The 26,191-nt window shown below is 41.7% G+C and overlaps 1 long non-coding RNA gene and 1 pseudogene across 1 annotated transcript in view; one reads left to right on the plus strand and one right to left on the minus strand.

Moving 5' to 3' along the window:
• Positions 1–26,191, minus strand: part of LOC141580838 (uncharacterized) — a 340,084-nt gene that overhangs the window by 289,652 nt on the left and 24,241 nt on the right. The window lies entirely within an intron of this gene.
• LOC101038389 (lysophosphatidic acid receptor 1-like) lies at positions 434–1,691 on the plus strand (annotated as a pseudogene).

Raw genomic sequence — 26,191 nt, forward strand, 5'->3', positions numbered from 1 at the left:
AGTATTAGCAAATGCTCACTCATGTAAAAGAAATCTCTGTAAAATCCTCATTATGCATCCAATTTTAAGAGCATTATTTTTCTGAGATAATGAATGGGAGGCTGAGGCCATCTCCACCCTGCCCCGCCACCACCATGGGCTGTTGAGCCAATGAATAGAGGAGGAAGCGGAGAGGTCAGGGGCTCAGGGGGCGCCACACCAGGGAAACAGCTTCTGCCTAGGGCTGTGGGCACTCAGCATGGATTTCAGTCTCCCTGTGAGTAATAGGAAAGAAAGGGCTCCCCATCTACCTGTCTGAGTACCTGACTTCTCATGACTGACTCCTACAGCATCAGTTACACAGTTCCTCCTAGCATGACTTCGATCTGATCCACAAACAAGAAAATTTGCCTCCTGTAGTTCTGGGGCCCATTCGCCATCTACAAACACAGAGTGGTCATGGCTGCCATCTCTACTTCCATACCTGTAATTTCACAGCCCCAGTTCACAGCCATGAACAAACCACAGTGCTTCTATAACCAGTCCATTGTCTTCTTTTATAACAGAAGTGGAAAGCATCTTGCCACAGAATGGAACACAATCAGCAAGCTGGTGATGAGACTTGGAGTCACTGTTTATATCTTCATCGTGTTGGCCAACCTACTGGTCATGGTGGCAATCTATGTCAACTGCCACTTCCATTTTCCTATTTACTACCTAATGGCTAATCTGGCTGCTGCAGACTTCTTTGCTGGGTTGGCCTACTTCTATCTCATGTTCAACACTGGACCCAATACTCAGAGACTGAAAGTTAGCACATGGGTTCTTCATCAGGGCCTCATTGACAACAGCCTGATGGCATCTCTGGCCAACTTACTGGCTATTGCAATCAACAGGCATATCACGGTTTTCCACATGCAGCTCTGTGGATGAGCAACTGGCAGGTGGTGGTGGTCATTGCGGTCATCTGAAATATGGCCATCGGATGAGCAACTGGCAGGTGGTGGTGGTCATTGTGGTCATCTGAACTATGGCCATCATTATGAGTGCTATACCCAGTGTGGACTGGAACTGTATCTGTGATACTGAAAACTGTTCCAACATGGCACCCCTCTCTACAGCCACTCTTAGTCTTCTGGGCCATTTTCAACTTGGTGACCTTTGTGGTAATGGTGGTTCTCTGTGCTCACATCTCTGGCTATGTTTGTCAGAGGACTATGAGAATGTCTCAGCATAGTTCTGGACCCCAGTGGAATCGGGATACCATAATGAGTCTTCTGAAGACTGGTGATTGTGCTTGGGGCCTTTGTCATCTGCTGGACTTCTGGATTGGTTTTGTTCATTCTAGACGTGTGCTATCCACAGTGCAGCATGCTGCTGGCCTATGAAAAATTATTCCTTCTCCTTGCTGAATTCAACTCTGCCATGAACCCCATCATTTACTCCTACCATGGCAAAGAAATGAGTACCACCTTTAGGTAGATCCTCTGCTGCCAATGCAGTGAAAACTCCAGCGGCCCCACGGAAGGCTCAGACTGCTCAGCTTCCTACCTCAACTACACCATCTTGGCTGGAGTTCACAGCAAAGACCACTCTGTGGTTTAAAACAGAAACTGAGATAAGAACCAGCACTTCTCTCTTGGAGGATAAACAGCCTCCCCCTATCCAATTGCCAGGGCAAGGTGGGGTGTGAGAGAGGAGAAAAGTCAACTCGTATATTTAAACACTAACCAATGACAGTATTTGTTCTAGACCCCACAAGAATTGATATATATTGAAAATTAGCAGCCGGGCGCAGTGGCTCAAGCCTGTAATCCCAGCACTTTGGGAGGCCTAGGCGGGTGGATCACGAGGTCAAGAGATCGAGACCATCCTGGTCAAAATGGTGAAACCCCGTCTCTACTAAAGGTGCAAAAAACTAGCTGGGCGTGGTGGCGCATGCCTGTAATCCCAACTACTCCGGAGGCTGAGGCAGGAGAATTGCCTGAACCCAGGAGGCGGAGGTTGCGGTGAGCCGAGATCGCGCCATTGCATTCCAGCCTGGGTAACAAGAGCGAAACTCCGTCTCAAAAAAAAAAAAAAAGAAAAAAGAAAATTAGCTTATGTGACAACCCAGTGGAGCTCTTGCAATGGAATTCAAGAACAGACTCTGGACTGTCTATTTAGACTACACTGACTAGACTTTTAAAAAGATTTTGTGTGGTTCGGTTCAAGTCAGAAAAAAATTTCTGACTAGTTGAATCCACAACTTCATCTATATACAGGCTTCCCCTTTTTTATTTTTAAAGGATACATTTCACTTAATAAACATGTTTATGGCTATCGGCATGTTTGTGATGGATGACACTATGGACTGTTTTTAAACCACTGTAATTCCATTTTTTCCTTCCATAGGAAAACTGTAAATGAGAATTATTTTTGTTTGGAGAGTATGCACTTAATGTATGTATGCAGTACGCCTTACTTAAAAGGATACTGATTTTAAGTCCTGTGGAAAATGGAACCTAGACTTCAGAGCCAGAATTTGTTTAAGTTCTGAAGCGACCAATGCTCTGATCACAATATTAACTGTTTAATTAAAGTGTTGTAACAAGTCTAAAACAGGAATGCAAGTTTATTACCAAAATGATGTGTATTCCAAAAAAGTCATAAAAGATGAAGCACTGTAATATTGTTCCCACATATTTAAAATACCCAAGTACATTCTAATTACTAGTATATCACAGGAAAATGTTCATAGTCTTTGTAAAATAATAAACTCATCATAGAAGACTTGAAAAATGCAGAAATGTATAAAAAAGCAAAAATGATTACTGATAATATCAAACCCGGAAGTAACCACCTTTAAAAAGCAATCCCCATGTATGCCTATATGTGTATTGTATACTTTCTTTACATAATTGGAAACATACTGTAAACAGTTTTATAACTAGAGCTTTTTCATTGCAAAATTGCCACATTTTCTTATGACATTAAAAATTTTACAAAAACATTTTAATGGCTATATTATATTCCCACATAATGGATGCAACTCCATTTATTTAATCATTCCCATATTGTTAACTATTTAGGTTATTTCTAATTTTCATTATTATAAAGTTGCAGAAATTTTGTGTACATAAAACTTCGTTCATATAATTATTAGTACATAGTCCCATGAAGGATTTTTTTTTTTAAATGTGAAATGTCATCTTGTACTTGTAAAACCTTTTAGAAAAAGGGATTTCCTGCTTTTACACTGCATGGGTAGCAGTTGTGAGTAAAAGTCAGTCAAATGACCTTTTCACCAAAGAAATACAGCGGCTACTTCAGTGGAGAGTGACTTTTTAATATAACGAGATCAACTAGAAGCATTCAACTGTTTCAAGAACCAAGGTACTCCAACATGTCTTGCATTTCAAATTTTGTTTGAGAGATTCATTATCCAGCTCTTGGTAACCACACCTGCAATGTAAAATTGAAGAAAACGCAAAGAAACCAAATGTGCTGAGTGAATAAAGGATTGTCATATCAAAAAAAAAAAAAGAAGAATAGTATTTTTCTGGTGAATCCTCTAAAATAAACTTTATATCCCCCAGGTAATTAAATAAGTTGATTTGTTCGATTATTTAAGCTGTAAACTTTTGGATAAATTATACTACTTACTAAAACAACCATTATTAGTTAAAATGGTTGACCTGGGGTCATAATTTTTGCCAATGATCAGATCGCAAAGCCAGCTGTGTACTGGGATTTCTTCTAGTCTGTGGTAAGAAAGCATGCAATCTGCATAGGAAGAATGCTTAACTTTTTCTCCCCTCTAAGAGGGAAAAGCAGGGAAAAGGGCAGTTTGTCCACCTTATTTGAAGGTGGTATAGTCTCTAAGAAACATGTGCCATACAGAAGAAAAGCTAGAATGTGTCCTTTTTGTAAGGGAACATTGCCCATGAAAATGATGAATTAATCTGGGCAATCTGTCAATGACTGTCAGTGGTTACATGTGCCAAAATTTCAACTCAACCCAGCTTAAGACAAAAAAAAAAAGCAATTTCTTGACTCAAATCACTGGGAAGTCTAACAGGAGGCAAGGCACACTCAAGGACTCCCTCTCCCTTCCGGGTTCATCTGCCTCCTCATTTTTCCTTCTGGTTCTGCTTGTTTATGCTTCTTCCTTATTGGTTTCACTCTCCAATGGAGATAAATAGAGTTCATCTCTAACCCTGAAACTCATGTGTTTTCCCATATATTTGCCATGTGTATTAGTCTGTTCTCATGCCACTAATGAAGATATACTCGAGACTGGGTAATTTATAAAGGAAAGAGGTTTAATGGACTCACAGTTCCACATGGCTACGGAAGCCTCACAATCACGGCAGAAGGCAAAGGCGAAGCAAAGTCACATCTTACATGGGGGCAGGCAAGAGGGCTTGTGTAGGGAACTCCCATTTATAAAACCATCAGATCAAAAAAATTAAAATTAAAAAAAAAACATCAGATTTTGTGAGATTCACTCACTAACACAAGAACAGTAGGGGGAAAACTGTCCCCATCATTCAGTTATCTCCACCTGACCCACCATTGACATGTGGGAATTAGTACAATTCAAGGGGAGATTTGGGTGGAAACACAGCCAAACTATATCACCATGTACTTCTCATTTTCTCTGGTTAACATCTCATTAATGCAATAGACCAATATGGAGTTCTGAACAATGTCCAGATAATCCAAGTCTGTAATTCAGACTGTATTACAACAGAGGGAAAGACAGCATAGTCCAGATGAAAGACCATAAATGCATACTGTTGTTCAGTCCACAAAAATTAAAACTGGTTCTCAACTTTATTCTTGATAATGGGAAGAATACATTCACCATACTGGTGGCTGTAGACCATTTATCCAACACTATGTTAATGTGTTCTAGCAAAAGTATATCTGGCATTGCAACCACAAATGATGCTACTATGTGATTACATTGATGGTAGTCCACCAGAAATGACTTGGTTTTTGAAAGATTAAAACTGGTGAAGTAAATGGAAATACAGTGGGGGTGACCACTTCTACCTTTTTTCAGTCTTTGCATAGGGGCATTAACTCTGGAATATACCGATCTTGCAATATTATTTATTCATTTACTCTCTTGACCAGGATGTAGGACAGTTTCTCAGGCTTCCAGTTTGCCTTTCCCTATAACAACTCTTAACCCAGAGGCCAAGAAACCAATATGAGGATGCTACCAACTTCCTTATCTGTCCATTTTAAGACTTTTCTTCCTTTCTAATAGAAGCATTTAAAGCTACAAATTCCACTCTAAGCACTACATCTTACAATTTGATGTTGCATTTTTTTTATTATTCCATTTAAAACATTTCCTAACTTTCCTTGTAATTTCAGTTTTAATGCATCAATTCCTTCAAAGTGTGTCCATTCCAATTAATTATTTTGAGAAATGGGAAATGACTACTGAGTGGGCTTGTGAATGCTTTTTGAGCTGGACTTGGCTGAGATTCCATTCACTACCTAGTTCCCATATGCCATCATTCTGAGAGACATAATAATGCTTTTGGTCCCCAGATACCAATGTCAAGACCCTTTGTCCAAGAGTCTTCAAAATGTTGAGGTATTCCCCTTTACACAGTGTAGTATTTTCCCAGTGCAGCATTACCTGAGTAAATAGCCACAGTCTTTTTGGAAAAGAACTTGGAAACTAATTAGTACATACACCTGTCATGGGACTTCAGCATGCTTGCTCACAGCAAAGACCTTTTTCAGTCACTGTCTGGGAAGTGACTCCATCCAAAAATTGGGCAGGAATAGTGACATTTTATTGGGCTAACTGGTATGGGACTTCCTGATCATTCATCCTGCTTTCTTTTCTGGTTTTTTGTTTGTTGGTTGGTTTGTCTTTTTTTTTTTCTGAGACACAGTCACTCTGTCGCCCAGGCTGGAGTGCAATGGTGTGATCTCGGCTCACTGCAACCTCCACCTCCTGGGCTCAAGTGATTCTCCTGCCTCCGTCTCCAGAGTAGCTGGGACTACAGGTGCGTGCCACCGCATCCAGCCAATTTATGTATTTTTAGTAGAGGTGGGGTTTCACTATGTTGGCCAGGCTGGTCTCGAACTCCCGACCTCATGATCCACCCACCTCAGCTTTCCAAAGTGCTGGGATTACAGGCTTGAGCCACCTCACACGCCAGGGGAGCCAACCAAGTGATTAGAGGGTTGAAACTTTCAGTCCCACTCCCTGACCCCTGGGGAGAAGAGGGGGCTGAAGTCTGAGTTGATCACCAACGGTCAATGGTTTAATCAACCATGCCTATGCAAAGAAGCCTCCATTAAAACCTAAAAGGGCAGGGCCAGGAGAGCAGCTCCTGGGTTGCTGAACACATTGCAGGAGGACAGTGCACCTCAGCTCCATGGGGACAGAAACCCTTTCTGAACTTCTCCTGTATATCTCTTCATCTGGCTGTCCCTTTGTATCCTTTAAAATATCCTTTGTAATAAATCAGCAATAGTAAGTAGAGTGTCTTCCTGAGTTTTATGAGCCACTCTAGCAAATGTAAATCCAAGGAAGGAATTATGGGAACCAATCCCTTAACCTGTGGGGTCTCACTCTCCAGATAGACAGTGTCAGAGCTGAATTACATTGTAGGACATTCAGTTGGTAAAGAGAATCAGTTGGTGTGGGAGAAAAACTCCATACATCCAGCTCTGTGTTATGTTTAGTGTGAGAGTAGCAAAAACAGTTTAGTTTTTCCTGTCTCCTGGACCTTCTCTGAATATATACTTTCACTTCAGTTTTATGAAGAATTCGGGTATTTGGATTACACATTTGTGCCTTAAAAGTCCAAAGATGTCCACAGAGATATTTTGATTGGCACACAAGAGTGTTTTCTAAAAATTGAATATGTTGCAGTTAAGATCAATCAACCTCACAATAAAATATAATTGTTGATTTCTCTTGAAAAACGTTAGCTCTAGAACACTGGTCCAACAAAAGTACATTTTCAGGAGTAGGCTGCCCTCTCGCCAGTGTTATACTCAATGGCTAGCACCCAGACAAGCTGGCCAGTCCCTACTCATGAAAGCTCTTTTGACTTCCCAGGGCATAACAGATCAGAGTTGGCAGAGGTTCAGGCTGCAGTGAATTTGCACCACTGAGCAGCCAAGAGCCTGGAGTATATATATTTTTTATTTCCTAGGCTTAAAAAACATCACTAATAGAATTTGCAAACACTTAGATCCATCTAATTCTTTAAAACTTCTAATCTCTAACGGCCAATCATGTAAACAGACAGAGGCTGTGGCAACATGCCAGGGGTTAAAAGAGAACTGATCACATTTCTGGACAGTCTGCAATATCCCCCTTTAAGTGTAGTAAGATATAGAAATTAACTTTGCTATATCCATAATGCTAGGTTCTGTACCAGAGTTTTTTTAATATCCCCCAGAAATTATCTCCCGCCCTACCATTTAGTATTAAAAGGTGTTTTGTAAGAACCTTTCCATTTTAAAGTAAGCATCTTTATGAAAAGAGGAGTAGGACGATCCTCCTGCTCAAAGGAAGGTTACCACTGGACCCAAAGCATGCTATGGGCTTCAGATCCCTGAGATTCATAATTGTGTTGCATAATATATACAGTTGACAAATGAATTTTGAGTGACCATGTACTCAAACAGACAGCAAGCACCTTGTCGAAAGGAAATTTAAATGTTAAAAGCAATCACACTTAAATGACAGGGTAACCAAATAAGAAATGGTGAGCAGAGATTCCCATCATTTAAGACTGGGATCAGGAAACAGCCCCCTTAATGTGGACAGGGAAAATTGTGGTTACTTTTAGTCCTAACAGTGCATAGGATTTTCTTCCCTCATCACAGAAAAGAACAAAGTTCAAAACCTTGACCACGGTCTGAAACACAAATCTCTTGAAATTAATTAATCTCTGGCGCTGAGAAAACAAAGTGCCACACACCTGTAATCCCAACACTTTAGGAGGCCAGATCAGATTGTTTCAGACTGGGAGTTGAGATCAGCAAGGGAAACACAGGCAGATTCCTATCTCTATAATAAAAAAAATCTTTAAAAATTAGCAGGGTATGGTGGTGTGTGCCTGTAGTCCTTGCTACTGGGAAGACTAAGACAGGAGGATTGCTTGAGCCCAGGAGTTCAAGGCTGCAGTGAGCTATGATCACGCCACTGTAATCCAGGCTGGGTGACAAAATGAGACCCTGTCTCTAAAAATAAATAAATAAAAAGAAAAGAAAAAAATAAAAACAAGCCATCAGGATCTTTATATATAAACCCCGAACAGTGACTAGTAAAGTTTTTCTCCTCGGGTAGGTGTTTCCTAATAACCATGATATCCACAGAGATATTTTGAGTGGCATACAGAGTGTTTTCTAAAAACTGAATTTGTTGAAGTTAAAATCAATCAATCTCACAATAAAACATGATTGTTTCTTTGGTAATAATGGATTTGGCTAATGCAAGCAGAACAAGGAGAAACATGACATGTGATGATGCCCTGGGAAACCAGGAAGGATCCCAAAGTTGGACACTTTCCAATGATGATAAGATGAAGTCATCACACTGGAGTCTTGAGGGAATGAGGTAATCAAAATTATGCTATGGCCTATTATGCATAGAATGATGAACAGATGTTTTCAATCTCTTCAGAGGAGCCAGCCTGTAGGAAAGGGCACACACAGCGTGCAGTTGCGTTTCTGCAGACTTAATGTGCATCAGCACCACCCCCAGAGTCAGTCTCTCAGGGTGGGGCCCAGGAGTTCACATGTTTTGCCAGACACCATAGGTGACTCCAATAGAGGTGATTTGTGGATCCTGTTTGTATAAAATTTGCATATAAGTGAACCAGAAGGAAGAACTTTCTAGAAGTTAGGAGCTACATCTCTGGAGCTTTCCTGGTGACCTGCACAGTGTCTAGAAAGCCGAGGAAGGGGATTTGAGACACAGTGTTTTTGTTTTTGTTTTTGTTTAAGACAGGGTCTGGCTCTATTGCTCAGGCTGGAGTGCAATGGCACCATCACGGCTCACTGCAGACTTCAACTCCCTAGCTGACGCAATCTTCCTGCCTGGGCCTCCCAAAACACTGGGATTACAGGCATGAGCCACCTACGCCCAGCCTCAAAGTGGCTCTTTTTTTAGAATAAAACCTAATTAGCTACATCAGCAAGAGGCCAAGTAAAAATCATAGTGGAAAGAGGTCTAGAGTGAGAACTACGCTGCTGAAGTTCTTGTCTCCCAACAACTCTTACTGACAGAATAAAATTCAACAAATCACTTTACCATTTGTGTTTCTTTGGACACGATGTTCTCCATGAATAAATGAGATTGGCCTACAATTTTTAGGTGCCCTGTGTTCATTTTCTATTGCTGCCTAACAGATTACCATAAAATTAATGACTTGCGTATTAGTTTCATTCTCATGCTGCTAGTAAAGACATACCCAAGACTGTGTAATTTATAAAGAAAAAGAAGTTTAATGGACTCACAGTTCCACATGGCTGGGAAGGCCTCACCATCATGGCAGAAGGTGAAGCAGGAGCAAAGGCATGCCCTACATGGCAGCAGGCAAGAGAGCTTGTGCAGGGAAACTGCCCTTTATAAAGCCATCAGATCTCCTGAAGCTTATTCACTATCACAAGAAAAGCACAGGAAAACCCATCACCCATGATTCAATTACTCCCACCAGGTCCCTCCCATGACACATGGGGATTATGGAGCTACAATTCAAGATGAGATTTGGGTGAGGACACAGCCAAACCATATCAGCTTCAAACAGCAAAAGTTTATTACCTCACAGATTCTGGTGGCCAGAAGTCCAGGCTTGGCAAGGCTGGATTATCTGCTCAGAGTCTCACTGAGCTGAAATCAAGGTGTCAGCCTGGACTGCCAAGCTGAATTCTAATCTAGAGTTCAGGGTTGGTCGTCTTTTGCTATGGACTGAATTATGTTCCCTCAAAACCCATACATTAGAACCCCAGCTCCCAATGTGACTATATTGGGAGGTAGGAACTTTAATGAAGAGGACTGATGTCCTTATAAGAACAGGAGGCGGCTGCATGTGATAGCTGATGTCTGTAATCCCAGCACTTCAGGAGGCTGAGGCAGGAGGATTACTTGAGGCCAGGAGGAGTTTGAGGTTATAGTGACCTATGATTGCACCACTGCACTTCTGCCTGGGTGACAGAGTGAGACCCTGCCTCTAAATAAAAAAAATAAATATTCATACTTTTTAGAAATAAAAATAAAAAGAAGAGAGTCAATACCAAAAATAATCTCTCCTCCTTCACCCCCACATGCTGTATGCAGAAGAAAGGCTTCAGGAGGGCATAGCAAGATGGTGTCTGACTGAAAGCCAGGAAGAGAAGCCTAACCAGAAACCAACACTGCCAGCACCTTGATTTTGTACTTTCAGCCTCCAGAACTGTGAATAAACAAATTTCTGTTGTCCAGGCCACCAAGTCTGTGGTATCTTGGTATGGCATCCCAAGCAGACTAATACATCTTTCAAGCTCACACAGTTGTGGCAGAATTCAGTTCCTTGTGGCTTTAAGACTGAAGTTCCGTTTCTATGCTGACTGTCAGCCAGGGGCTACCCTCGACCCCTAGATGGCGCCTACATTCCTCACCAGGAATATAGGGTCTTCTTTTGTTACAGACCAAATTGTGTTCCCCCAAAACACATCCAACCATGATAAGATGAACCCATCTCACTGGAGTCTTGTGGGAATTAGGTAATCAAAATTATTCTATGGCCTATTATGCATAGAATGATGAACAGATGTTTTCGATCTTCTCAGAGGTGCCAATGCGTAGGAAAGGCACTGACATTTCTGCAGCCTTAACATGTATCAGTGCCACCCACAAGTCAAAGAAGAAATGACAAAGTTAGAAAATACTTTTAGCTCCAAGAAATATGGGATCAATTTATAATTTTTTTAAAAAAAGAAAATACATTTAGCTAAATTATGTTCACAAAAGTGTGAACATAATAAAGATTGTGACAAACAGCTGAAACCATAATTAGAAGGAAAATTTTAGTCTTAAATATCAGAAAATAAAAGAGACCAAAAATGAATTATTTTATCCATACAAGGACACCAGCCATTGGACTGTGGGTCTACCCTCATTTGATATCACCTCATTTTGATTTAATTATATCTGCAAATAACCTATTTCAAATAAGGTAACATTCACATATCTTTTGGGGGAACACCATTAAACTCACAATACTTAATTGAAAATATGGCCTTTCTATCACATTTGTGTATAGATTCAATGTTCTCTCAATCAAAATTGGGACAGATTTGCTGTGGAAATTGACAAGATAATTCTAAAATTCATATGGAAATAAAAGAGCCAAGAATAATCAAGGCAATTTGAAAGAAGAAAAAGTCAAAGAGCTTACACACATTCCACAATGTCTAAAATAAAAACATTGACATTGACAAGCATCAGCAAGAATGGAAGCTAGTGGAGCCCTCATATACTGCTGTTGGAAGGATAAATTGGAACAATCACTGTGGAAGATTGTTTGGTAGTGCGGTAACACAAAGAATTGAAAATTGCATTTTGAAAATTCAGAGAGCTTACCCCACCATCAACATAATCACAATGATACAGGTAATTGTGAGACAAAGGAAAAGCAAGTCAAGATGGCTGATTACCAATGCTTCTCTCCAGTTTCTTTCTTGTCACATTAGGGTGATCTATAAGCAATGTATATGAAGGATCATGTTTACAAATGGAAGCTACTTCATCTGTGAAACATCTATCCTTATATTCTAATAATTATATTGCTTTGTTGACGTATTCCTAGGATCTATGACCTGTAAAGATATGCATTCCAGGTACCTTCACAAAAAGCAAAATAAACTGTTCTAGTATATCCGGCTAAAAAGCATTCTCTAGATAAGGACTCTGACACTAGTAATTACTATTCATGTATTTGCTAGTAAGTCTTTCCTTAGTACATTTACTAGATGATTTACCTGGATCACTTATCCATTTTTCCCAGGCATTCCCCAATAAAGGGAGAAAACTGATTGCGGAATTGCTGCCAACTCTTTCCTTCCCATGTGGAATTTATAAAATCTGAACATATGCACAACCTAATGCTCAGTATTTCTACTCCTATATTCAACAGAAATTTATTGTAAGGGCACCAAAACACATGTAGCATGCTTATATAACAATCTCATTAGTGGTAGCCTAAACTGGAAGCAACTCAAATGTCTATCAACAATAAAAAAGAAAAATAGGTTGTGGTATATTGCTAGATGGAACACTAAATAGCAATGCAAATTAATGAATTATTTCTATACCTAATGACATAGATTAATCTCAAAAACACAAACTTGAGTAAAAGAAATGAAACAGTAAAGAGTGCATATTATATTATATCATTCAAATAAAGCACCCATAAACGTGAAATTAATCAATGGTGTTGTAAGTCAGGTGATGGTTACTTTAAAGAGCATTAGCAACTTGTTAGGGGAATGGCAAGCATTTCCAGGGTGCTAGTAACATTCTATTTCTTTATATGAGTGGTAGTTACATTGTGGGGGTTTAGTGGCAGGAAGAGTTTTAAGTGCAATTATAAAGAGAGTTATAGAAAATAGTCAAAACTCTTCTTGGAAAGCTGGAAGGTTTTGCAAAAGCCTCGGAGTAGAGCTGTGGCTGAACGCAAGCTAATCCTCTCTGAGCTAATAGCAAGGGTAAATAAAGAGGAATGTAAGGGAGTTTATCTAAATAACTTGTTTACTCATGTGGTCCTAAAACTAACTTTTAATCATTCACGGGCCAGATGGCTCTCTTGGGGAGAGGTTGACCAGGGAAACTACTCTCTAATGGTGTTGAATCAAAACTTTGTCATTTAATTTGTGATGAATAAATGCCAGGAGGGCCAGCAAGTCAGGGCTGCAGCTGCTAACTCTTGACAGTGCTCTCCTCCAGTATCTGTGAGTGGCTATGGACCCCTAAGCCCTCTCTTTCACTGAATATCAGTGTTTGAGTACAGTATTCATCTGTGATACAGCTGGAGTCTGCAGGACAGACACCAGCAGGGGTGACCCCAATGTGACAAGGAATGCTACAATGGATCATGACAGAACACCCAAAAATAAATGTGAAAAGGACTGCATAGTCAGTGAACAAGTAAGTCACTGGTACCTGCTTGGGATTGCCAAGTTTGAAGGAGATTGTTCAGGCTCGGGTTTCATCATGGGACAGCAGTTACCAGCTCGACAGAAACAGTATGTAAAAGTATTGAAACAGCTTAATAAAGCCAGTGGAGCCTTGGTTTCACAGGCTCAATTAAGGGACCTAATGCAAACTGTTATTTCCCAATGCCCATGGTACCCGGCAGAAGGTACGCTAAACATAGAGCTCTGGGAACAAGTGGGAAAAAATATTAAACAACATCATGAGAAAGAGCAATGGGTCCCAGTATCATCTTTAATGCTATGGGCTCTAGTAAGGGCAGTGTTGGTCCCATTATACACAGAAGAGCCTAAAAAGGGGAAGGAGGGAGAATTGTCACCTACATTGCCAGGAACTCCCTCAGCCCCACTATCACCAGGCCAAAATAACAAAGAGGAAATGGAGGTTTTGCCTAAGGCCCCTCCTCCAATAAATAAGAAAAACAGGCCGGGCGCGGTGGCTCACGCCGGTAATTCTAGCACTTCGGGAGGCTGAGGTGGGTGGATCACCTGAGCTCAGGAGTTCAAGACCAGCCTGGCCATCATGCTGAAACCCCATCTTAAAAAAAAAAAAAAAATTAAGGCCGGGCGCGGTGGCTCAAGCTTGTAATCCCAGCACTTTGGGAGGCCGAGGCGGGTGGATCACGAGGTCAAGAGATCGAGACCATCCTGGTCAACATGGTGAAACCCCATCTCTACTAAAAATGCAAAAAATTAGCTGGGCATGGTGGCACGTGCCTGTAATCCCAGCTACTCAGGAGGCTGAGGCAGGAGAATTGCCTGAACCCAGGAGGCGGAGGTTGCGGTGAGCCGAGATCGCGCCATTGCATTCCAGCCTGGGTAACAAGAGCGAAACTCCGTCTCAAAAAAAAAAAAAAGAAAAGAAAAGAAAAAGAAAAACGACAAGGTATACACTGCAGCTATGGGACCCTGTCTTAGGCAAGCAGCTTTAGAAGGGGAGCTCTTGGCCCACCTGATAATGCAAGATCAACAAGGCAATCAGGTGTATGGCTATAAAAAGATAAGAAGAAAAGCATTAGAGGTCGAAACCACGAGGTCAAGTGGGCACTAGGTGGAAGAAAACGCTCAGTGGCAGGGAAGCTCGCAGAACCCTGGGCTAAGAAGAATCGTTCGAGCCAGAAGCAGCCACCCAGTGGTGGGAGGAGGGAACAGCACAAACAAAAAAGGGCACAGTAAAAAGGCAGTGCCTAGGCAAGTACAACACAGTCACCGCCCTGGGACTCATGCCACTGCCCTCTGGCTCCAAAGGTGGCCCATGGCAAAATTTTGTATGTTCATTGTTTACAAGCAATGTCCCAGGTTATAATTCTCTGCTAAGATTTAAGTAAAATTTAAGAATTTGTAAGACCTTTTTCTAATAATGGCCACTATTATTATTCCTGCCCTACTCCTGACATGGCTCTCTCAAGATCCAATTTGGGTGGAACAGTGGCCTCTGAAGGGAGAGAAATTACAGAGGGCCCATGAATTAGCTGAAGAGCAATTAAAACCCATACATATAGAATCATGTAATAGTCCTCAGAATTTGCCCAGTTTCATTATTCCCAAAAAGTCTGGTAAACAGAGGCTTTTGCATGACTTAGGTGCTATTAATGCTAATCCACAGCCTATGGGACCTTTTCAGTAGGGGCTCTCTTCCACCAAGGTGATTCCTCAAGACTGGCCTATGATTTTTATTGACTTAAAATATTGCTTATACAATTCCCCTAGCAGAACAGGACCGAGAAATATTTGCATTTACATTACCAGCTATTAATAATGAAAGGCCAGCTTGCTGCTTTCATTGGAAAGTGCTGCCTTAAGGAATGCCAAACAGTCCTGCCATGTGTCGGTATCATGCAGATCATAATACTGGCTTTGCTCCCCAGTAGAAAGGAATTTCCCAATTGTCAGATTATTCATTTTGTGGTTGACATATTACTGGCAGCCCCAAAAGAGCCAGTACTTTTAAATTTATATACCTCTGTCATAAAGAATACACAGCTAAGAGGTTTAATCATTGCACCTGAAAAAGTACAGATGTCCCCTCCTTGGAAATATCTTGGATACGTACTTACTGATGAGTAAGGACTCAAAGAATTAAGTTAAATACTAGCAACTTACGTGTCTTAAGTGATTATCAAAAATTTCTGGATGATGTTAACTGGCTCTTCCCCACCTTGATGATCAACACAGATACATTGCAAAACCTGTTTTCTATCTTAAAAGGCAATACAACCCTGGATTCTCACAGATATTTAACTCCTGCACCTATAAGAGAGATTAAAGAAATAGAGCTTGCTATCTCCCAGAGTCAGCTAGATTGCATAGACCCACTCTATTTAGTTCAATTGTTTGTCTTTCTTTCCCACCAAACACTCCCTTACAGGGTTAATAGGACAAATTGCACCAGGACTATGCTTTCTATCATGGGTTTTTTGTTCACAGACCAGGACTAAAAAACCATTGCCCTATATCCATGTAATCAGTTAAGTCATGGCATCTTACTCTTTAAAAGCCACTGCACATTCTTCTCTCCACATTTCTTACTGCACAACTAGGTTATTTGTTTCTTCAAGGTCAGTGGGACAGTGTTGGCTGCTACTAGTCTCTTTTAAAGGCTACCTAATTAGTCCAGACTCACTCAGAATAATCTCCCTTTTGATTAACTCAAAGTCAACTGATTAGGGACCTCAATTGGGAGTTGCCTTGGAATGCTGCCAACCACAAGAGCCATGACTGGGAAAGACCTCCTAGGGAATGATTTTTTATGGTAAATTTGTAGGATGAATATGAGATTTCACCAGTCTGATGGTTAACTTGTGTGTCAACTTGGCTGGGCTACAGTGTCTATCGATGGCCACACATTATTCTGGATGTTTCTGGGGCAGAGTTTTTTGGATGTGATTAGCATATAAATCAGTGGACATTGAGTAAAGGAGACTACCCTCCCTAATGTGGATGGGCATTATCCAATCAGCTGAAGGCCTGAATAGAACAAGACTGACTCCTCCAAACAAGAGGGAATCCTGCAACAGATGGCCTTCAGATGGCAAAATCAGCTCTTCCTTGGATCTCCAAACTGTGCTGCAGATTTTGGATTTGTAAGGCTTCATAATCACATGAGCCAATTCCTTAAAATACAGCTTTCATATACATACGTTGCTATAGCCTGATTGCTTCCTCCCAAAATTCAGAAGTTGAAACTTTACCACCAATGTGATAGTATTACGAGGTGGGAAAGAGCCCTCAGGAATGAGATTAATGATCTTATAAAAGAGGTGCAAGGGAGCTGTTTGGTCCTTTTGCCTTTCTGTCCTTTTCACCATGTGATGACATGGCCATTTTCCCTTCAGGAGGATGCAGCAACAAGGCATCAGTTTGAGAGCAGAGAGCAGTCCTCACTAGACATCAAATCTGTTGGTGCCTTGACCTTGGACTTCCGGACCTCCAGAACTGTGAGAAATAAATGCCTGTTTTTTACGAATTACCTAGTTTTAGGTGTTTTGTTATAGCAGCACAAATGTGCTAAGACACATATCCTATTGGTTCTGCTTTTGTGAAGAACCCTAATACAACCAGAAAATAAGGGAAAGACTGTAGATAGAGATAACAGCAAATTAAAATACTAGAAGGTAAAAAGAAATATGGTTCTATTGCTTATGAAACAGAAGAGTTTAATGTGGGTGAAAAATAAGCATTCTATTGGGGAGACAGGTGTTATAAGACAGAGAAACAGAGAGAGGTTTTTGTCCACAGTTCCTGGTTCATAATTCCCATATCCCTTGTTACAGTCTGTTGTTATAACATTGAGTGTATCAGGCCTCAGGGGCAGACCTCAAGAATCTCTTGGGCCTTCTGCCTTCTTTTCACCTACCCCAAGGCAGGACTCTAATCTTTCCCCACCTTTCTGATTGTGGGTCTTAAGACCCTCCCCTGAGAGGGTCCTTCCTCATACCCTAGGGGAAAGAATGCTGACATCATGAAGCTTTCATAAAAATCCAAAAGGACTGGGTTTGGAGAGCTTCTGGAAAACTGAACACATGTAGGTCCCTGGAGGGTAAGGGAGGGCATGGAAGCGCCATATTCCTTTCCCCACACCTCACCCTAGGCATCTCTTCATCTATATCCTTTGTCACATTAATAAACTGGTAAACTTAAGTGTTTCCCTGAGTTCTGTGAGCCACGTCAGCAAATTACTTGAACCCAAAGAAGGATCATGGGAACCTTAACTTTAAGCTAGTTGGTCAGAAGTTCTGGAGGCCCGAACTTGTAACAGGTGTCTCAGGACGTGGTGGGGGGCAGTCTTGGTGACTGAGATCCCAGTCAGTGAGCTCCCAAGCTGTGTTGAATTGGAGGACACCCAGCTGGTGTCCACTGTGTGATGTGTGGGAAGAAACTCCCCTACATTTGGGTCACAGAATTCTTCTATTTTGATGATTGTTGTGGACAGTGTGAGAGCAGAGGAAGACACAGTTTGAAAAGGTCTTCCCTATGCCTTTCTCAAACAGCAGCAAAAAGTTGGGCAACATGGAGATACCATGGCTCTACTAAAAATACAAGAATTGTCTGGGCACGGTGACATGTGCCTGTAGTCCCAACTGCTTAGGAGGCTGAGGCAGGAGAATCGCTTGAACCCAGGAAGCAGAGGTTGAAGTGAACAGAGATCTCACCACTGCACTCCAGTGGAGGGGAGGGGAGGGCACACAATTTAACCAGAGCCGAGTTATGGGGGACTTTGCCTTCAGACCAAAGAGCTTGGACTTTGTTATTTAGACCAGTATTCCCCACCATTTTTCTCACTGTGACAAAGACAGAAAATAACATTTGAGTAACAGGACTGAGAAAGCTGCTCCAGCTTCCCCAGACCCCACCAAGTTGCTCAGAGTTTGCTGACAGAAGCATTTTCTTTCCACCCCTAAGAGCCACCAAAAGTCCCAAAGTGCCCTGTCACAGGGCTGGGAAGTCGTGCTTTCGGCAATGACTAGCCTTTGGATGGGACAAGTTCCCCTCCAGGCAATGCCCAGGAAGTGGGAAATGAGCAGGGAGGCAGGGAATCAAACTCTAGAAAAGATTATGAGGTATTTTTTTAAAAAAAATCAAAAGGAGTCACGATTTGGAAAAACTGAGAAATTCTGCATTTCCTATTTTCGCATAAATACATCAATGCTCACTCGAATCTAAGTGAGAGGGGGATAACAACAAAGCAAGGGCACAGGACTGAGCTCAGGAGAGCTCCTGCAGCTGCCCATCCGCCATATCCTGCCTAAGGCCAAGCAGTGTCCAGGGCATACTGGGTAACAGGATCAGCTACTGGTTATGGAGCTCCTACTATGCAGTCTACAATGGGCACAGAGCTTGATACAAGCTGTCAGAGCCTCCCAACCACAACAGGAGGTAAATTATGATCATCAGTAGCTTGTAGATGAGGAAACTCATAAAGTAAGTTGTCCAAAAATGCCAGCGAGTAAGTGACTATGCTGGATTTAGGCTACATTTGTCTGACCCCAGAGGTTACATTCTTAAATCTGCTGCCCAGTCCCCACCAAATAATCCCAAGCTCCAGCTCTGTGCCTCATGAGTCTAAAGGCTTGACGGCATCATCTCATTCATGCCTCCAGACAGCCCCATGTGAAGACAGAAGGGCAATGTTACAGTCGAGAAGATAGAAACCACCTTCCCCAAAGCTGTAAATGACAAAATCAGACCTCAAATTCTGATCTCCCTAAAGCCAAAGTCTGAATTATTTCCATGTTTAGAGTCTTTTTTTTTTTTTTTTTTTGTAAGTGAGAAAAAAATAAAAACCAAAATCTGGAGGCTAAGCAAACCTGGACTTAGTAATCACGGAGAGAGCTCACCCTCATATCTCCCTCCACATCTGTCCTCACCTTTATCCTTTTCTCTTAGCCCAACCCAGATTCATTTCCTTGAAGCATCTACATGCAAAAGAATTCACCTAATCCTATTTACTCAGAAAGCTGAGGCAAGAAAGCCACTTGAGCTCAAGAGTTCAAGGCCGCAGTGAGCTATGATTGCACCACTGCACTCTAGCCTGGGCAACAAAGTGAGACCCCCACCTCTAAAAAATTAACATTTTAAATTTTTTAAAAATCCATCTTTTACACCTTGGTATACATTTAAGAGAATACTTTACCTTAATATGTTTCTAGGATATTCAATTTTCAGGCTCATTCCAAATACTTTACCTTAATATGTTTCTAGGATATTTAATTTTAAGGCTCATTCCAAACTGTGGAATAAACAGCCTCTTTCCTAGTTAGTTAGGGAATTTTAGGCCAAGATATGTAGAAATTGACAGGAAAGACTCCAGACATTTTGTCATCAATGATCACCTCATATTTCTCTGGCTCTCTGCAATTAGATGTCTAATAATTCTCTAAATAACAATATTTAATACATATTCATGACAAGTTTTATTTTTTGTTTGTTTTCAGGACAATCGAGAATAATGAGAAAAAAATATATGACCTAGTCTTCTGTGTAGGATTTCTTCAACTCCCCCAGTCTGTATCTTTGAAATAATCTTGAAATGTTCAGCAAAACAAACCCTGTTGTTCTGCCCTTGGACACAACTTTGGCCTGTATCGTTTTCTGCACTGCTACAACGTCTAGAAATTTTTCTAAACAGAAAAATGTTGGGTGCTCTCAGTTACAGTGGAAAAGATCGGCCTTCTAGAATACTGGCATCTTCTCTTCTTCTTCTGCTTAGAGATATCACCATCATCACCTTCAGCATGACTTGCCCTTACTGAGACTCAAGCATTCAATGCACGCAACCTTTCATCCTCACGCGCCAGAACCACCTCAGGAATTACGCATTAGATCATTTTATAACAAAGAATCGGAGACTCCTGCATCTACAACCTGCCCCCTCTTTCCTCTCTCCCTCACCTCACTGCAGGCTAAGGGGCACTTTAGATACGGGGGCCTCAAGGAAAAAACCAACTTGCCTAATGAAGAAACAAAATCGGATCACTGTAGTTATTTGGCCCTGGTCGTCTGAATGAATCTTTATTGATTGCTAGCTCAAATCAAGTGTCCTGGAGGAGGAGGGGATAAAAAGGCACTAAGCTTGTGGAAGACACACATCACACAGTAAATGCCCAAACTGATTATTCAAAAAAAGGATAATTCTTTTTACGTTTCTATCCCACTCATTTATGCACAGAAGCTAATCTTTGCTTCTATTTCCTCCTTTTTCTATTCTATTATATATACATATCTTTATAGAACATATGTTTCTATTCTGTTTCCTTGCTATGTTGCTTCCTTCTGATAACAATGTCAGAGAAGCAAACCTCTGCTGAGTCGGTTTGCGTGTTTGTGAACTGAGCCTGCCCTCCAGTGGTGAACATAGAAACTGCAGACACGCACAGTGCATAGGACATGCTTAGGGCATGAGAGGTTAAGCTTGCTTTTCCCAGAGCCATTTCTCCTTGTCTCTGCTAATTGCAACTTCCACCTCCAAGACAAGAAACCATTTCTGGAAAATAGTTTATTTAATCCTCAAGTGCATGCACCTTTGACTTTGTTGAGAGGAAGAAAGGAAAGAGATGGAGACTGGGGCTTAATGGGTAGAGATGTCGGTGGATAGACGGTCAGTGCCACGCTGTAGGTTACCCTTTCTGCCCTAAGCCTTCCTGATATGGTTTGGCTGTGTCCCCACCCAAATCTCATCTCGAATTGTAGCTCCCATAATTCCCATGTGTGGTGGGAGGAACCCTGTGGGAGATAAATCGTGAGGGTGGTTTCCTCCATAATGTTCTCATGGTAGTGAATAAGTCTCATGGGATCTGATTTTTATAAGGGGAAACCCCTTTCAGTTGGTTCTCATTCTCTCTTGCATGCCACCATGTAAGCTGTGCCTTTCCGCTTCTGCCGTGACTGTGAGGCCTCCCCTCCCATGTGGAGTTATGAGTCCATTCAACCTCTTTTTCTTTATAAATTACCCAGTCTCAAATACATCTTTATTAGCAGCATGGGAACAGACTAATAATACACCTCCCTTACTTCTGTTATCTCCATGCACCGAGGGTGCCAGCAGATGCCTTTCTGTCCAAAACCTTCCACCTGCTGCCAAACTTCACCCACCACCAACCTCCACCCACCACTGCCGACGCTGCCCAATCATTCCCTCACTCAGTTCCTTTTAAGCACACAGAACTGAAATCCCCCAAACTCATTATCTTTTCCCCAAAACTCACTCATTCGCTAAGGTTTGCTCTCTCAGCAAATGGCACCACAGCTGGTCAGCCCATGACCTAGACATCTCCCTGCCCCACAGCACTCCCATCTGACCAGCACAAGTCCAGCCCAGGGGACCACTTGACTGTCACCAGTTCCCCCATCCCTCTCTTTTGCCACTATTGGTAAAGCCCTAAAGGATCTTTCTGTCCCTAATTGCTTTCCCATATGCATCCTTCCCTCTGTTCTCTAGGTTGCTATCTAGTAAACTGTGCAAATATGTGTACCTTCCCAACTTTTTTGGTGAACTGTATTAGACAATGAAGTTAGGCATAATTTAATGGGGGAAACAAAATATGTCTTATAATATGTATGAGATTAACCAAAAGCTAAGTGAAAATGTAAATGACATAGATGCATGGGTGTATGTGCTGTACCTACGCACACACAGACTCACACATAAGTGTATCAGAGTGGAAAAGACCTTTCTTAACATAATACAAATACAGTGGCCATAAGGAAATGATTAATAAACTTGACTACAGACCAATTTTAAATTGTAATAAAGAAAAATTATAAAATAAAAATATGTGGGGGATTTCTTGGCCAAATATCAAAGATATTCCCTTTCCTTTGGTACATTTTAACATAAACATACAGCAGTAAGAAAAAAAATCAGAATTTCAAAAGGCATCAGTCAAAATCTAGTACTCAAATGATGAATATCTACTCAAATTATTATTAAGCAATGTCAGGTGTCACAAAAGCTGCTTTCTCAAACTTCTGCTGAGGGGGGCTGCTTCTTTTCATTGATACGTAGAATGGTAGGGATCTCCTTTCGCCCATCTTAAGACCAATAGAGAGGATTGTCCATCACGCAAGCTCCAAGGATGAGAGTGGTTTCTTCTTACCCAACAGTGAAGTTACCCAACTCCCTTTCAGATTCAAGTGGAAATGCAGTATGAGATGAAATTATAGCTCTTCTTACTGGGCTCACTTAAACCTGAGCCTACTCAATTTTCTAACAGTGATATTATAGAGTGATAATTCTTCAGACAAAGAGCAAAAGACTTTAGAAATTTGAAGTCTATTTTATTGTTCTGTTCCTTTCTCCTCTTATAACTTGAGTAAATTGACTTTTCAGAATGAAACTGTTCAGGTCTTGCTCTGAGAACAAACATGACAGCCTATGAAGACTCTCTCCAGGGAAAAAAGGCTGTCAAATGTATAATAAGGCCAAGAAATGTAAAAGGCCAACCCTGCATGCCCTGGTCATGCAGGATTTTTCCAGAAAGAGTCTCCTCACACAAGTACCGAATTATTCGCTTGAAAAACGACCTCTCCACGAGCCCTGAAGGCCCCAGCAGAGGCCTGACCTGACTTAACCACCCACAGACATAGCACTGAGAAGTTAAAACACAGGACAGCCCAGAACAGGGAAACCTACGACACCAAACTGAGAAGACAAAGCTTGGTAAAAAGCTCCGGGGGAGGCAGGAGAGGAAACCATGCCAGGCTTGAGTAGTGACCTCTGGCTAACTTAACCTCTCCTGACAGAAACACTTGATGCCAGCCAGATGAGCCCCTCCCTGCAAGCAGGAATGGTGGAGGAAAAATTCCCCTCATAACAGCAAAAATTACAATGGAGAAGCCTTCCCTTCACAGGGAACACCAATAGCACCTCCAACTTCTCTCTTTCTCTCTCTCTCTCTCTCTCTCTCACACACACACACACACACAGCTTCTCCCCTGTTACCTCAGCACCATTAACAACCAAATCCAATATGGCTGCCTGTCTCAGAGGAGGAAGCTCACAGCATGTCAAGGAATTCCTGCTTCCTCTTTCAACTGACCTCTCCATCCACACCTCACCCTGATTCGTCGAGATCTTGTGGCTGAGATTTGTCTAACTAAAGGCTCTGAAGTGGGCCACATTGAATGTTTACTAAATTAACTTCAAGGCAAAACTGTACCCTGAGCCAAAACTCACCCTGCTTCCTTCCCATCTCAAATCATGCCCTCCTGCATTATCTAATCTACCTCACCGAAAAGTGTGTGAGGAACACAAAGGACGTTTTTAAAGCCCCAAATCCTTCAGCAACTATGCAACAAAATGCACCACATTGAAACAAAATGAAGCCCTGCAAATAGTAAGTGGAGAGAGAGAAATCGGGCTCCAGAAATGAAGTCCTCTTATATGTTATAGCTGAAAACAATTAATCCCAATATTTTCACCCTCTCCAAAATTCTTATTCTGCTTGGTCTTAGACCAGGAGTCTCACGTTGATGCCTGGGAGGGTCAGGCCTCTCTTCAGGAGTCACAGCCTCAAATCTCACGAAACAAAAGCCTTTATCACTTCCCCAAGTCTCTCCCTTACACTACTTAACCAAAGAATCAAAGTAAATAGAAAAAGAAGACAGCAAGCATTAACACCCCAGGCACAAACTGTAGAGAACACAATCAACCAAGTCCCACCGTATTTACTCGAAACAAATTATCCTCCCCAAATCCGGTATTTAACACAATCCAGAATCACATTAGAAGAAATATACCATAAAAAGTCAACTGGGGCCAGGTACAGTGGCTCACGCCTGTAATCCCAGCACTTTGGGAGGCTGAAACAGGAGGATGACTTGAGCCCAGAAGTTCAAGACCAGCCTGAACAAGATAGAGAGTTCCCATCTCTACAAAAAATAACTTTTTAAAAAGCTAATTGTGATGGTATGCATACCTTTTGTTAGGAAAAATAATTCACCCATACATACTGCACCCTCTCCCAAAAGGACATTTGAGACACCTCTACCTTCTAGCAAAACACAGAAATTTTTAAGATGGTGCCTCCAAAGTTTCCAGGTCTTCTCTGAGACTTCCCCTCCCAGCAATGCCCTTCTTATCTATTGTAAAGCCTTTTGTTTGTTTGTTTGTTTGTTTGTTTGTTTGTTTGTTTTGAGACAGAGCCTTGCTGTGTCACCAGGGCTGGAGTGCAGTGGCGCAAACAACCTCTGCGTTCTGGGTTCAAGCAGTTCTCCCTGCCTCAGCCTCTCGGATAGCTGGGATTACAGGCACCCACCACCATGCCCAGCTAATATTTGTATTTTTAGTAGAGATGGGGTTTTGCCATGTTGACCACGCTGCTCTTGAACTTCTGACCTCAGGTGATCTGCCTGCATCAGCCTTCCAACATGCTGAGATTAAAGATGTGAGCCACCATGCCTGGCCAATTTTAAAGCCTTTTAATGTCCAGTTTCCCTTTGAGCCTGTGTTCAAGCTGTCTTCATGCCTAACTGGTTCACAATTCAGACAAGGAACAATGATATTTATAAACGGGATGCCCTTCAAACAACAATCTATTAACCATTATGAGACCCCCCCCCCCTTCCCAGGCCCCAGGTGTGAAGAAACAGATATGACATATTTCATCTCTCTCTGACCTGACTTTTCAGATCTCAACTTGCCTCCTAAGGAAATTCTTTCCTTCCTCCAGCTCAATTAACAACCTTCCCATAGTTTTCCTTTCACTTCCTAAGTATTTCCATTTTAAGTCAAACCCACAACTTGATTTTTAAACCATTCTATTTCTCCCTGTGTTTCAAGACAAACCTGTTGTTTCATTTCCTTTCATTTCCTTCTAAGTTTTAGAGTTCAGAGTAATTCTAATGAATTTATTCTCTTCAGGGCATCATGGCTCATGCCTATAATCTCAACACTTTGGGAGGCTGAGGAGAAAAGACTGTTTGAAGCCAGGAGTTAAAGATCAGCCTGGGCACCATAACAAAATGCTGTCTATACAAAAAATAAAAAATTAGCCAGGCATGGTGGCACGCACCTGTAGTCCTAGCTACTTGAGAGGCTGAGGTAGGAGGATCACATGAGCCCAGGAGTTTGAGGCTGCAATATCCTATGATGGCACCACTGCACTCCAGCCTGGGCCACAGAGCAAGACTCTGCCTCTTGAAAAAATTGTAATTTTAATTTTAAAATATTTACTCTCAAGTTTAGCATAAAAATGTGACGTAACCCCTACACTTCGATGGCCTTCAGTGACCCTTGAATTTATAACATTTGACACAAAACAATTGTAAAATGCAATGGTAACAGTAATGAAAGGAAGTATGTGGTTTGCATGAGACCTAGCTTTTTAAGAGGTAGTTCTTTGCCCTACAAATCAGTTTGTGCATTTTTTTCCCTCTAAAATTGATGGATCTCTTAAGCATATTTATACTCTCTCCTGAAACAATATCTTCCCTTTTTTTATTTCCAGCTTTAAGCATAAGATCCTATATATAGAAAGGGCTCTGTAGGGTCAAGCGCAGTGGCTCATACCTGTAATCCCAGTACTTTGGGAGGCTGAGGCAGGTGGATCACCTGAGTTCAGGAGTTCAAGACTAGCCTGGCCAACAAGGCAACACCTTGTCTCTACTAAAAATACAAAAATTACCCAGGCATGATGGCAGGCACCTGTAATCCCAGCTACTTAGGAAACTGAGACAGGAGAATTGCTTGAACACAGAAGGCTGAAGTTGAAGTGAGCCAAGACTGTGCCACTGCACTGCGGACTAGACGACAGAGTGAGACTCCGTCTCAAAAAAAAAAAAAAATGCTCTGTGGACCAGGCATGGCAACTCACAGCAGGACTACAGGTGTGAGCCACCATGGCCAGCCCACAGCACTTTGGGAGGCTGAGGTAGGAGGACTACTTGAGCACAGGAGGTTGAGGCTGCAGTGAGCTGACAGTGCTAGGCTCTGTCTCAAAAACATAAAAAGAAAAAAAGAAAGGACTCTGTGGGAAGCACCCCTAGGCCT

Source organism: Saimiri boliviensis, chromosome 13, assembly GCF_048565385.1.
Source record: "Saimiri boliviensis isolate mSaiBol1 chromosome 13, mSaiBol1.pri, whole genome shotgun sequence".
Classification (NCBI taxonomy): domain Eukaryota; kingdom Metazoa; phylum Chordata; class Mammalia; order Primates; family Cebidae; genus Saimiri; species Saimiri boliviensis.